Below are 12,636 nucleotides of genomic sequence, written 5' to 3' on the forward strand. Positions count from 1 at the left end.
TTTTTTCTCCTCGACTTGCATACAACTACCAATCAGAAAAGAGTAGCGCCTGACGACATTCAACTTTATTTCTCGCTGTCATTTCAAAAGAATGCTGGAGTTCGACAGTGGTCGTTACGTCGAGTGCCTCGTGTGTTGTGGTGCTCTCGAGGAAGAGAGTGAAAAGTGGGCTTACCTACACACCAACACTACACTTACAGTTTCTCTTACAATTACATGTACATACATCCCCTTCTTTTTTACATTCTTTTTCTCATTTTACACTTCCACTTTCCTCTACTTTTTTGCCCTGTTCAACTTGGCTTTCAGCATTCTTTCACTGTCTGACTTCTTTCAGGATTTTGACCTTTTCCTGAATTTAGCCTTTTTCCCCGCTTGTGTCCTTTCTTCCCAATTGTGTCCTGTATTTTCATTCAATTTTGTTCCTCAGCCACAAATCCTCCGTGTGAGGAACACATAAGACAATTTCTCATTTTTAGTATGTATGACTTTAATGCTGGTGCACCTACCTATTTGACCAATAATGGTCTCAAGACAATACAAGACTAGACAATGGTGCCTGAACAAGAGAAAAATGGTATTAATAGTGTCATACACAAAATAGGACTAGCTCGGGAGAGTAATGCTCCTGGAAGTAGACACGAGAAACACAGTTCTGATTGCTTGGCGTTATCCACTTCTTGCCACGTTGCATTAAAATAGCAGAAATCAAAAGCTTATTACTGTCCGCCTTCGCGGCCGACTGGTCTAGCGCTATATGCTAGTAATAAAATTCTCTTTTGGCGCGAGTTCAAACCCGCCTCGAGGAAAGTTTTTTTTTTTACTTTTTACGTTTTTATGGGCCGATATTAGATTAGGGGAAAAAATGGCATGTCATGTTTTCAAAAGATTTTTTTTATATCTTCAAGCAAAGATACATCACATAACAGTACATAGTTTTACGATACCTGTCAGTATAGGACAGCGCTGGAACATGACCTATTTCAGAGAAATTATTCACTTTTCAGAACTACTTGTAAATTTTTGTCATTACCATCACACTTACATTTTTCTTCACCATAATGTATGTATTGCAATTTTCTTTTATTTCTCATACTTGCTATATCTATTGTAATATATTGAACAGTAACATAAACAATTTTAGTGAAAAACCAACTAAAAATACTAATTTAATACTGATAACTGTGCAAGTACGGTAATCGAACACAAAAGTAACACCAAAATATCTATATACCATACAATTAAGTAACAATTTAGTATAATTATTGCGTAATAACAAAAATATGCGTTAGTTGTGTACATTTAGAACTTTGCTGTAGCTGATACCTGTTTACTTTACATATTAACTACAAATTATTGGTCCGTTGTGGGAATGACATCATTGTTACGGTAATGACACAATGTTATGGTGGTGACAAACATAAATAAACAACAATCCAACAGTTGATATACACTACAAATTGTAATACTCACAAAAGTCTTTCCACAGAATTGGATAAATTTGAACATGTCCTCTTATCCTGCTTAGATGCTGAGGTTCAGATATGTTGAAACCTACAATATCATCTATTTCATACCACAAAATATCAGGCTTTGGAGGTCAAAAGAATCTATTTTTGCCAACAGACTTCATGCACTGAACTTCGTAATTATATTCTCCATCAATTTTTACTGTACTTAAACATGATTTGTCCATGTACAGTCATGTCCCAAATGATTGTCGTATATCTATAACTGTCTTCTAAGAATATAAACCTAATTTGATAATGATTTTGCAGGATACTTTTAATACTGATACTATGTGTGTAATCGGGAAATGTATACTTGTGGTAAATTTCATAGGAGAAGGATTATAAATACGAAAATTAGAATGAGTAAAACAAAAGATTGGTAAATGGACAAGAAAGTTTAATTTTCATTTTATTGTTTTTATTTACTGCTCTTTTGACATGAAATTTGCCACATACATGCCTTTGCCGATTATACACATACTAGCATTCTAAGAAATACCGGGCGGAATTCGTTATCAAATTATATTCCTACAACAACATATTTATAGACATGCGACAATAATTTTGGACATGAGTGTACATGACTATGCACATAGAGCCATTAAGTGTTGAGTTTCAATTGTTCTCAAGGATGTCGTCTCTTCCTTTATCGGTGTTAGTTCCCTCTCACGGTGACCTGAAGACATGATGTTCTAGTTTCTTTGAGGTCTAAGCTCTGATAAGTTTTCACTTTTTTTCATTATTGTTTGTCCATATTGTTCTTGTACCTTTCAGCTTTTCTCTTCTGTGCCTTTTATTTTTCTCCAATTCTTTAATTCTTTTATATGCAGTGTATCTTTCTCTCCTCAAATGTTGTCTTCCTCGTGTTCTTTCGAACACTCGACCCTTGAAAAAAAGAAACGAAATTGCAGTTATAATCTAAATAATGAACATAGAACAAATTTAATTTCTGACTTCTTTTATCTCAAAATATACTTTCCTGTCATCAGTTTTTCTTTTTCAAAAATGAGAATTAGTGAGCTATAAGAATGTTGCATGTCTTCCTGTGGCTATTACATAATTGAAGACTCGCAGTAAATAAAAAATGTAAGTGCCAAAAACAATATTTGTTGTAGCAGTAGAGACAAAAGACAGTAAATTGTGCCCAAGCGTCACAAAATAGAAAATACTATTTCTTAGAAATAGAACCTAGCATATAAGAAAGTGAAGCTGTGTATGAAAATCTAACAGGCATAAACGTATTTTAAAAAATAAGTGAAACCATTTCAAGGTAACACTTACATTGTTTTCTACAGCGAGTCTTCAATAATTGTAAATTCTGAGTAATGATCTATGAATATATTGAACAACTCAAATATAATAATTTTTAATGGTCATTATCTTATCAGGCGTATTCTAAACATCTACTTTATTTTCGTGATGGGTAGCGGTGAAGTCATAATTGTTCGGGTACTCACCACCCTGGAACTTGTTCTCAGGAGAAGGTTAATGGTTTTCCATTCCTTGACGCCAGATAGAATGCCATTTCCATTCGTTACCTTACCTAAAGGCGCATATAAACTCGGTGTTGGTCCCCATGTCTTGTTCTTTCTGCCCTTCCAAAAGAAAACGACCAAAATCACTAAGCGACAACAAAACATGGAAAGCTAAACGGCAGTAGGCATATGCTAAGTTATTACCTATATTTTTTTCTATCATAGCCTATATAACTTACGCTCATTCTGATGACGGGGGAGATGCTGGTGGAGTTTCTCTGATAATATTTGATAAACATTTGTCTTTGCTTCTTTTCCTTCTTTGGCTCTCTCTCCACTGTTTTCGTTGTCTTTTTTCCTCTCTTGGGCTTCTCTCGTTTACAGGTTTCAGCTACTTCTTACTAATCCTTTCTTTGTATCTTTCTCTTCCCATGTTCAAGTACTTTTGCTATTTTGTTGAATCTTCGTTTAATTCTGCTCTATAACGAGCAGCTCGCCTTTTAACAGTCAATGCTTGACGTAGCATATTACAGCAAGTCTGTGAGAAACCATTAATACACTTTAAGAAATTATTACGAAATTAGTGAATAACCTTACATAAGAATATTAATTAAAGCTAAACAGCAAAATTCTATTTTAAAAAAACTTATTTAATGTACCACCTAATATGAATGAAACGTTTCAAATGTATCATTACACTGTGATAGCACAAGATGGAGCTAGGTGGGACTTAAGCCCCCTAAGCAGGTGTTAAGACATAAGTTGCCCTACAGATTAAATAAATAAGACAATATTTTTAATGTTTTCTGGTTCATATATTACAGATGTTAGGTCCCTACTTTCGAAAGAATTTTTTCTAGTTTCCCCATCGCCTATTTAGTTTTGGTACCGCCAATGAATCTAGGACTTGTCAAATTCCTAGTTAATTCACAAACGCCGTAATTGGCAGTTAAATAGCATAAATCGTAGTAGTTTGCTTCCCTCTAGTATAAAGATGTGATCTGCATAATTTGTATATTTTATTAAGAAAAAGCAAACCATAAATAATTATGCTATACAGTAGAAACACGTTTATGTACGTCAATAGCCATTATCGCATTTATATGTCATTACCGCAACATAAATGTATGTTGCGGTAATTAGTTATGGTAATGACGAAACCACAATAAATCGCTATTGTCACTGTTCATTGTTAAATGACGGCCATGAGGTAAGTTGGACAAATATAATGCATTACAGCATAATGTAACTTCGTAAAAAGGTTTATGATTACAAAAATCCTTCAACCAAAACACACGTTGTGGTAATGACGTTGAATAAAAATACTCACCCAAACATAGAAGTTTGAAGCACAATAAATCTTCAGTAATATATATTGCACATGAACTGTCGCGTACATCACACACAACTAGGATGTCAAATCGTTCTTCAATTGTTACTTCTTCAATGTTGCCAGTTCCAAGTTGCTAAATAATTCAATTATCAACTTTCTGCGGTAATGACATACTAAGCTGGAGACTGAGATTTTACAAACAATAAAATAAATAAAATTAAAGGTGGAATATTTTATTCATCGGAGTAATGAGGAGCAATGTATATTCTCTTGAATGTGTCGATTATTTTAAAAAACAAAATATTGGAAAGTGACACAAACAGTTATGTATTTTGACAACTTGTTAGTGAGGACAGGTTGCGGTAATGACATTTAAGTAAAAACTTAATTTTTAAAAAAAATACAAAGAATAGATGCTAATGCAAAAACCATATTCTAACGGTGGTGAAAGTCCATGAGGGATATCAGGAGGGCAAATATAACATGTATTTGTTCAAAATACAATGAAAACTTAATGGGACACAATTTTACCCCTAATCAAATATTCACCCTTGTAACATTTATTAAATTAAAATAATATGAAAATAATACTTTAAAAAGTTATTTATTTATTTTTGTGCAAATAAGTAGTTGTAGTACTTATGCCCTTTTACTCAATGATATAGGGCTCGTTTTGTTCCCCTTGTACTTCATGATATAAATTTTGTGACCAACTTAAAAAACTGGCTAGGATAGCGCGCGGAAAAACGTACTTCCGGGAGTATTGCTCTCCCGAGCGGGTCGTCAGAAGTATGATTTTTTTGTATAACGTGAGGACGATTTATATTATTTAAAAAAAATACAAAAATAAAAGTATGCAGTGAAATATGAACGCTACAGGTGTGAACAAATGTAATTACATCTTTTATGAGAATAAAAATAGGTGATTTAAGTATATTGTACAATTTGTATATCAAAAGGTAATGTAATAAATTATAGAGAGCGTGCAGTTTTACTTTTGGCCCACCACTCGAAGTAATTGTTCAAAAATTAGTATTCTTTCACTAATTCATTTATTGTTTCCTAAATGATTTCCACTGGGCGACATAAAATATCTCATATGACATAGTTGAAATTCAAGGGGGCCATAATAAGCAATTGTTGAAAAACTACAATTCGTTAACAATTTTCGTATAAATACAGCGGTCGGATATATCCATAGAAATTACAGTGCAAGAAACAAAACAATCTGTGTTAGGTGGCCGCTAAAAGCAGGAATGCTATTTAACCGAGTCAGCGCAGGACTAAGCTGGAGATCCCGAGCGTTAGCATCCAAAGGGAGAGAAGGTGAGTATACGCATAAGCTAGGGTAGTTTAGAGAGTGGGTTTTGGTAATAATACGAGTTTAAATAGCATTTGTCATAGTTTCATACTAGTAGCTTTCTACTCGTAAACATAAAAAAAACTTCTGTTCACTGTGCAGATATACAGCACAGGTGGAAAATCTTTTATATGCACTCACTTATTTTATCCGTAGTAAAGTATTTGTAAGGATTTTACACTAGTCATACACTTGGAGACATAAAATACAGATGTATTTAATTCTATCGCTTCCAGAAATTTGTTCTTTGTAAATATGTCTTTCATGCAGAGTATTGAATTTTACCTGTAAATCTTCCAAAATGTGGTGCGCCATAAGAAAATCAGTACAAAAAAAGAAATGACGAGAATTAATTGTCATTAGTGTTGTATGGCCTTTGTACAGCGGGGGACACTTCTAAATGGTACATCTTAGCCGTAAATCTCCATATGGCTGTACCATTTAGAAGTGTCCCCCGCTGTACAATTTTAGGGAAGACCTCTTGAATGCTGGCACAATACAAAACGTCCGTGTGTAGCGCATGAGAGGGATCCGCAGTGCGGTATAAATTTACTTTATGGTGTATGTGAGTATCTTTTTGGGTAGTGAGTTGAGCGGATACTCTCAGTACCTATACAAGAAAATTGCTCTTCCTACTTTATTTTAGCTTTCTGCGCCTGATAAATGCCTTCATTTACATATTTGGCCGAGCCATTTGATTTTCAGATCGATTGCAAAAGAGAAAAGACAATAACATTTACCATTTCGATAGTTGATTGCCCTGTACGTAACACATTTTTCAAGTGTTTTCACTCCCCGTAAGTCAAGGGAAAGTCAGCGGGAGCTTGAAATCACCCCTTGCTAGCCCGTAGCAGTCTGTTTTGTTATAGAAGATGGGTATGCTTGGTGCAGAAGATCTATTTTATAATAATTTTGAAGATTTTATTGAACAAGTGGATGAAATATCTAGAAGATATGTAATCTCGAGAATATTTATTTTTTAGTACACCGATTGAGTACAAGATCTGAAATGCAGCTGTTACATATACTGCCATTCTAGAAGACTGATAAATACGAGGTGAGTGTTATGGTTATTTTCTACATATATAATATATTAATAATCACAATATTGTGTGGGCAGCAACTTGCGATCAATGCTAAACCAATATTACTGTTTGTCAATGAAAATAAGCTTCGAGTCGTATTACTTCTGATTTTTCCCTGGATTAGGCAGCTAAGTATGTGTAAACTTTAAAGAAAAGATATGTTTGTGAAAATGACTACAAGATTTAAATCTATGCCAATAGAAAATATCAAGGGTTAAAACAGAAATGTCACTTCTAAAATCTGTAAACGAGCTAAATAAATTTAGGTAGAAATGGGACTGTAGATTAAGAATACGAGGTCAATTTTGAAAATGAAGAGTATAATGTGATAATTCACAAAGGAAGAGTGACGTTTAGGCGTAAATAGGGAACATATAATTCATCTGTAGAAATAGAAACAGCGTGAGAAATGTAGTTTAATACTATGGAGTCATAATATAAAGCTACCTATATTGATCAAGTACCACAAGTTAGTCCTTAGGTTTCACATTTGTATTCCTTTATGCGCATATCCATCATCACTGACGTTCGTGTTCGATAAGGACGCTTGAGATGGCTGCTCAAGCTCGCTTTGCTCTGATCCGGAGTAGATGTAATGCTAGCTTGTGGTGGCCACGTAGCACAGGTTGGTGCGTGCTTTTGCACTTGTCTTTTTTAATATAAGTCTAAAGGTAGGTACTTTAAATTTAGAAAGAAATTGCATCTAATAAAACAATTGGAAAGTAAAGATTTCCACAGCGGCTTTTTACATGTGCTTGCTGATCAGTAAATCTTGTACAGTACTGTAAGCTGAAGCATCATTATATTTGGAAGATTCTTCAATTAAGATAAAACTAGATATAACGTTGTGGTGGTTCTAATAATGCAGTGGAAGTTATTTTACTAAAGTTTATTCAAAAAACGTTCAGTACCTCGTGTAATCAAATACACGTGGTGATTGTTTCATTTTAGCCTTGGAATATCCATGCGGCAGAGGAAAATAGTCCATTCTTAAGTAAGCTGTTTTTCAATGATTTTGTTGCTTATAAGGCTCATTATCAGAAATGAAATTTCCTTATGGTTAAATAACAGAAACAACATTGTATCTAAGAACTAAATTAAATTAATGCTATAAAAGAGAATACGCATGCGTAGAAGGTGACTTTGCCCATCTTACGCGCGAATCACAGTTTACAATACAGTTTACAAGATACAAGCACGTGCTTTTCGAAAGAAGCGCTGACCGATAGTTAATCATCCGATGACTGGCGGAGTAATAGCATTCTGCAATGTTTACTTCTGGATCAGAAGATACGTTAAATTGACTTTAGGCAGAAGTTGAATTTGGAGAGCGTGATTCGCGGCTACTTTTATTTCCGTGCCTCCTTCTCCAGAGTAAAATTACCATGTTTCCGAGCATTGCACAATATTATACTACATATCTAAATGATAAATATTTTGGCAGAATAAAAGGGTCTTGGTGAATAAAAATGTAACTTTGTATTTTCCAATTCAATGATCTCAAGTTTCTTATATTGACAAAATTAATTCAAACCAGTTTTGTTTGAATTCGAATTTTTAACCACATAGGAACAACATGACGTCACACTTTCTCTTGCGTTTAATTTTCAATCTCAGACTGCTTCAATGTGAAAAAGAACCAAAGATTATAGAGTTGCATAACTGCAGCAAAAAATTATTCAAGTGCCATGGGGCAAAGGTAGGGATTGCCACAAAAAATCCAAATTTTCTATGTAGACTACCAATAACAAAAAGCAACTTTTCCGCAACACGGCCAATCGAAGTTCAAAAAAAATTTTTTTCGGCCCACCCTAATTTATAGGAACATTTCCTAAGGCCTATATGGCGGTCTTATATTAAATATCCGTCTTACATAATTCAATACACATTTATTATTATCAACAGATGTACATTTAATTAGTTAGACATGTTCTTACGATTTTCCGTCTACCGCATATCCCAGGGTCTGTTGGCTTATCTACTGATGACGGAACCCACGCTAATTTTGGTAGAATTTTCATCTTTTATCGTTTCATCGTTCCGGAGGGGCTATAATAGGAGACGGAATGCCCGCAATTCTACTCCTTGCAGACAATTGCCACTTTTCTTTTATCGTTGTAGAGATCTTGCTCAATGGATATTAAGTTCAAGCCCCACCATACTCACCAAGGTATTAATTAGACATAAGAGATGGTTAGTGACAGTCGACCTTTTTTTTTTTATCCAGAACAGCCTTTTGTATTTGAGTCTCCTTTTTTTAATATTATTTCCACAACTTTATTTCATTGCCTGGTTTTCGCAGTAGTTCTTGGAAAATGCAGTGAGTCATGGTGTTGAATGTAGCTTCGAAAAGATAATACTAGGTCCGAAGATTACATATTATTTTAGTTTCGACGGACGGTACCTAACCGTGATGGGAAACATGAAATAAAGTAGCATAGCTTTTTAGGAAAGAAGGTCAGAGTGACGGAAATAACGTAGAAAATTACTGGTGGGAAGTACAAATTCCGCCATTTTTGAAATTTCTTTGCCGGTAGTGGGCTTCAAAGCTCGGACTTTCAAATATGATTATATTCTCTTGGTGTTGATCTGTCTGCGAATGATCGTTATACGCTGTAGGCTACTGCTCAAGTTTTAGGTCTTGTTTCGGTGAGATGTCGGATTGCTTCATCCTCTCCTCTAAGAGAGAATGTGACAGCTTGCCGTATAGCTTTTAAAATCTCACCAGCAATGAATATCCTCCAGAACACTGGATCTCCCTTATGACCATAACTGTGTTTAAACTATTCATTTTGATATTCCCTATGGTGTTGCTACTGGTCGAGAGTAGACCTTGCAAAACAGTGATTGTTTCTGGTTTTTAATCTTGTTCGATGCTGTGAACTCATAAATCTGCAGGAAATCCCGAATATGTAAAAATACACTTTCAACAAGGCGTAGGTCATTAAAATTGCGAGTGTCCAATTATTAAATCAATGCCGGACTAATAGTCAATGAATAATCATAAAAAAGGTTTATTACGCTGATATATCCAAGTGCCTATCACATAAAGGGTATATTTATTAGAGGCAGAGAACTTTAAACTGGCAATAATGTTTTTTGTAACACCTGATATTACAGTTCTCTTCTGTTGTTAATTTGGTTTGGCAATTCACCGTGAATAGACTCACGCCGGAGCAACGTTTGCAAATTGTGCAAATTTATTTTGAAAACCATGGTTCAATTCGACAAACTCGTCGCGTATTACGTGCATTTTACGGTGCTCATAATCGTCCATCAGGGCGATTAATTCGAGAAACTATGGATCCTTTTCGCAATATGTTTACTCTAAACGATAATACGCATCCGGTGATTAGGCCGGTGGAATCATTGGTCCATACTGTATGTCTTCAAAAATGATGCTGGTCAGAACGTTGCAGTCAACGGTGAGCGGTACAGAGACATGATTACTAACTTTTTCGTGCTTCAGTTGACAGACATTAATGTTGCAGACATGCGGTTTTAGCACCACAATTAATTTACTGAAAGAAGCACTGGACGAACGATTAATATCATGAAATGGACCTGTTAACTGGCTCCTTGTTCGAGCGATTTGACCCCATTAGATCATTTTCTCTGAGTATATGTAAAGTTGCATCTCTACGACGAGAAATCAGAAACCACTTAGCACTTGGAAGCCAACATTGCCGAAATGCAGCCTGATTTACTGCGAAGAGTGTGTGAAAATTGTACCTCCAGATTACGCTATATATGCAACAGGCGCGATGGCCGCACTCCCGAAATCATATTCAAACATTATTGCCATAAAATTATCTGTAAAATAAAGCCAATTCCATGAATACTTAAAACATTTTTCTGTTTTATTTTAACATAAATTTCTCCGCCTCTAAAAGAACTAACTAACTAACTCTATGGCCTATGAAACCCGGAGGTTCAATGCCGCGTTCACAAAAGCTCTTCACTGACTTCTATCTTTAGCTAACTGCGTCCAGTTTCTATTTTGTATTCCAATCTCTGCGAGATCCATCTTAATATTGTCCTCCCATCTCCGCCTAGGTCTTCCTAATGGTCGTTTTCCGATTGGTCTTCCTGCCAAGACTTTGAAAGATTTCTACTTTCTTCCATTCTAGCTACATGACCCGCCTACCTAAGCCTCCTAGACTTGACGACCCTAACAATGTTGGGTAAACCATATAAATTATGTAGTTCCTCGTTATGAAGTTCCCGCCATTCCCCATTCCCGTTCCTCTTGGGTCCGAATATTCGTCTCAGGATCTTGTTCTCAAATACTTTCAGTCTATGTTCTTCCCTCAGAGTAAGTGACCATGTTTCGCACCCATACAAAACAACAGGCATGATTACCGTTTTGTATATTTTAAGCTTCAAATTTCTCGACAGAATTCGCGACGACAAGAGATTTTGAACCGAATAGTAACACGAATTCCCTGCTTTTAGTCGACATTTAATTTCTCCGTGAATATGATTTTCCTCTGTTAATATTGATCCTAGATATTTGAAACTATCCACTTTATCAAAAGTATTATTTAATATTGTAATGCATCCATAATTTGCTGTATTCCGGTCCCGACGCACTTCCATGTATTTAGTTTTATCTGCATTTACTTCTAAACCCATGTCCCTGCAAGCGTTTAATAAGATCTCTGCATTTCTTTCTATTGTTCTCCTATCATCACCTATTAAATTTACGTCATCAGCATATGCCATAACCTGGTGAATACCGTTCAATTGTAGGCCCTGGTTGCTATCTTTGATTTTCCTTATAGCGTATTCCAGAACGAAGTTAAATAATAATGGCGACAACGCATCTCCTTGTTTCAGGCCATTTTCGACGTGAAAGCTCGTGGACAAAAATTTTCCTACCCGGACTTTACTTTGGGATTCATTTAAGCATATCTTAATTAATTTACTGCTTCCTGCTTTACTGCTTCCCTTTATAATACGAGGTGGATTGGAAAGTTCGTGCCCTGACCTGCAAAATTAGAGAATATTTGGTTATGTTTTATTTTTCCAAGTAATACCCCTCGTCGGAGATATATTTATGCCACATCTCCGGTAAAACTTTTATACCACTTTTCAAAAATGATTCCTCATTCACACAACGAAAATACCGGAATGAAAACTTACACGTCCCAGACCAGACTGCTTCCATCTTTTACCACTTTTCCGGATACGTGCTCGCAGGACGTCATTCCTCGTAACGTGAAGACCTTAAGGTTACAAATGCTGGTAATGTACAGAATATGTATAAATAAATATACAACTTTGTTATCAAATCATAGGTGTTATATTTCACCTTGGAAAGATGTTTATCACCACAACCATACTATTTGTAATATGAAAGACTGCAATGCTTTTTAGTAATTGTTATCGGACATATTATCTCTTAATTACCAATAGTGTTGTGTTTAATATTTTCTTTTACCTTCGTAAACTCTACAATATACACACGTAAAATGAATTTTATACAAGAAGACATGTTGCTCGGATAGAAAGATATGTGAATACATAGGACTTTCAGTATTAAGGAGGTGGGGACGAGACACTGTAAATTAACCGTAGACCAGTTTTTAAAGGTGCGACCATCTGATACTATTGAGAGAGTTTAGTTTAAATCAGTGGAAACAGTTCTGATTCTTCAAATAAACTCAGTTCTATTTTATTGAAATCGAATCAATGCTTGATACTTTATTTACACTACGTGTGTGTATAAGTTGCAATTTGGATTTTATTTCCTCTCGTATATTTATCTTATTTCAGCTTCATGGGTGAGGCTTGTTGGAATGCCTCGCAGAAGGTATTTTATTAAAACCATAAAGTATTAGTGGTAAATATTGAGATATTATAATGCCAT

This window comes from Thermobia domestica, chromosome 7 (genome assembly GCF_964235325.1).
Source record: "Thermobia domestica chromosome 7, izTheDome1.hap1.1, whole genome shotgun sequence".
In the NCBI taxonomy this organism is placed as follows: Eukaryota; Metazoa; Arthropoda; class Insecta; order Zygentoma; family Lepismatidae; genus Thermobia; species Thermobia domestica.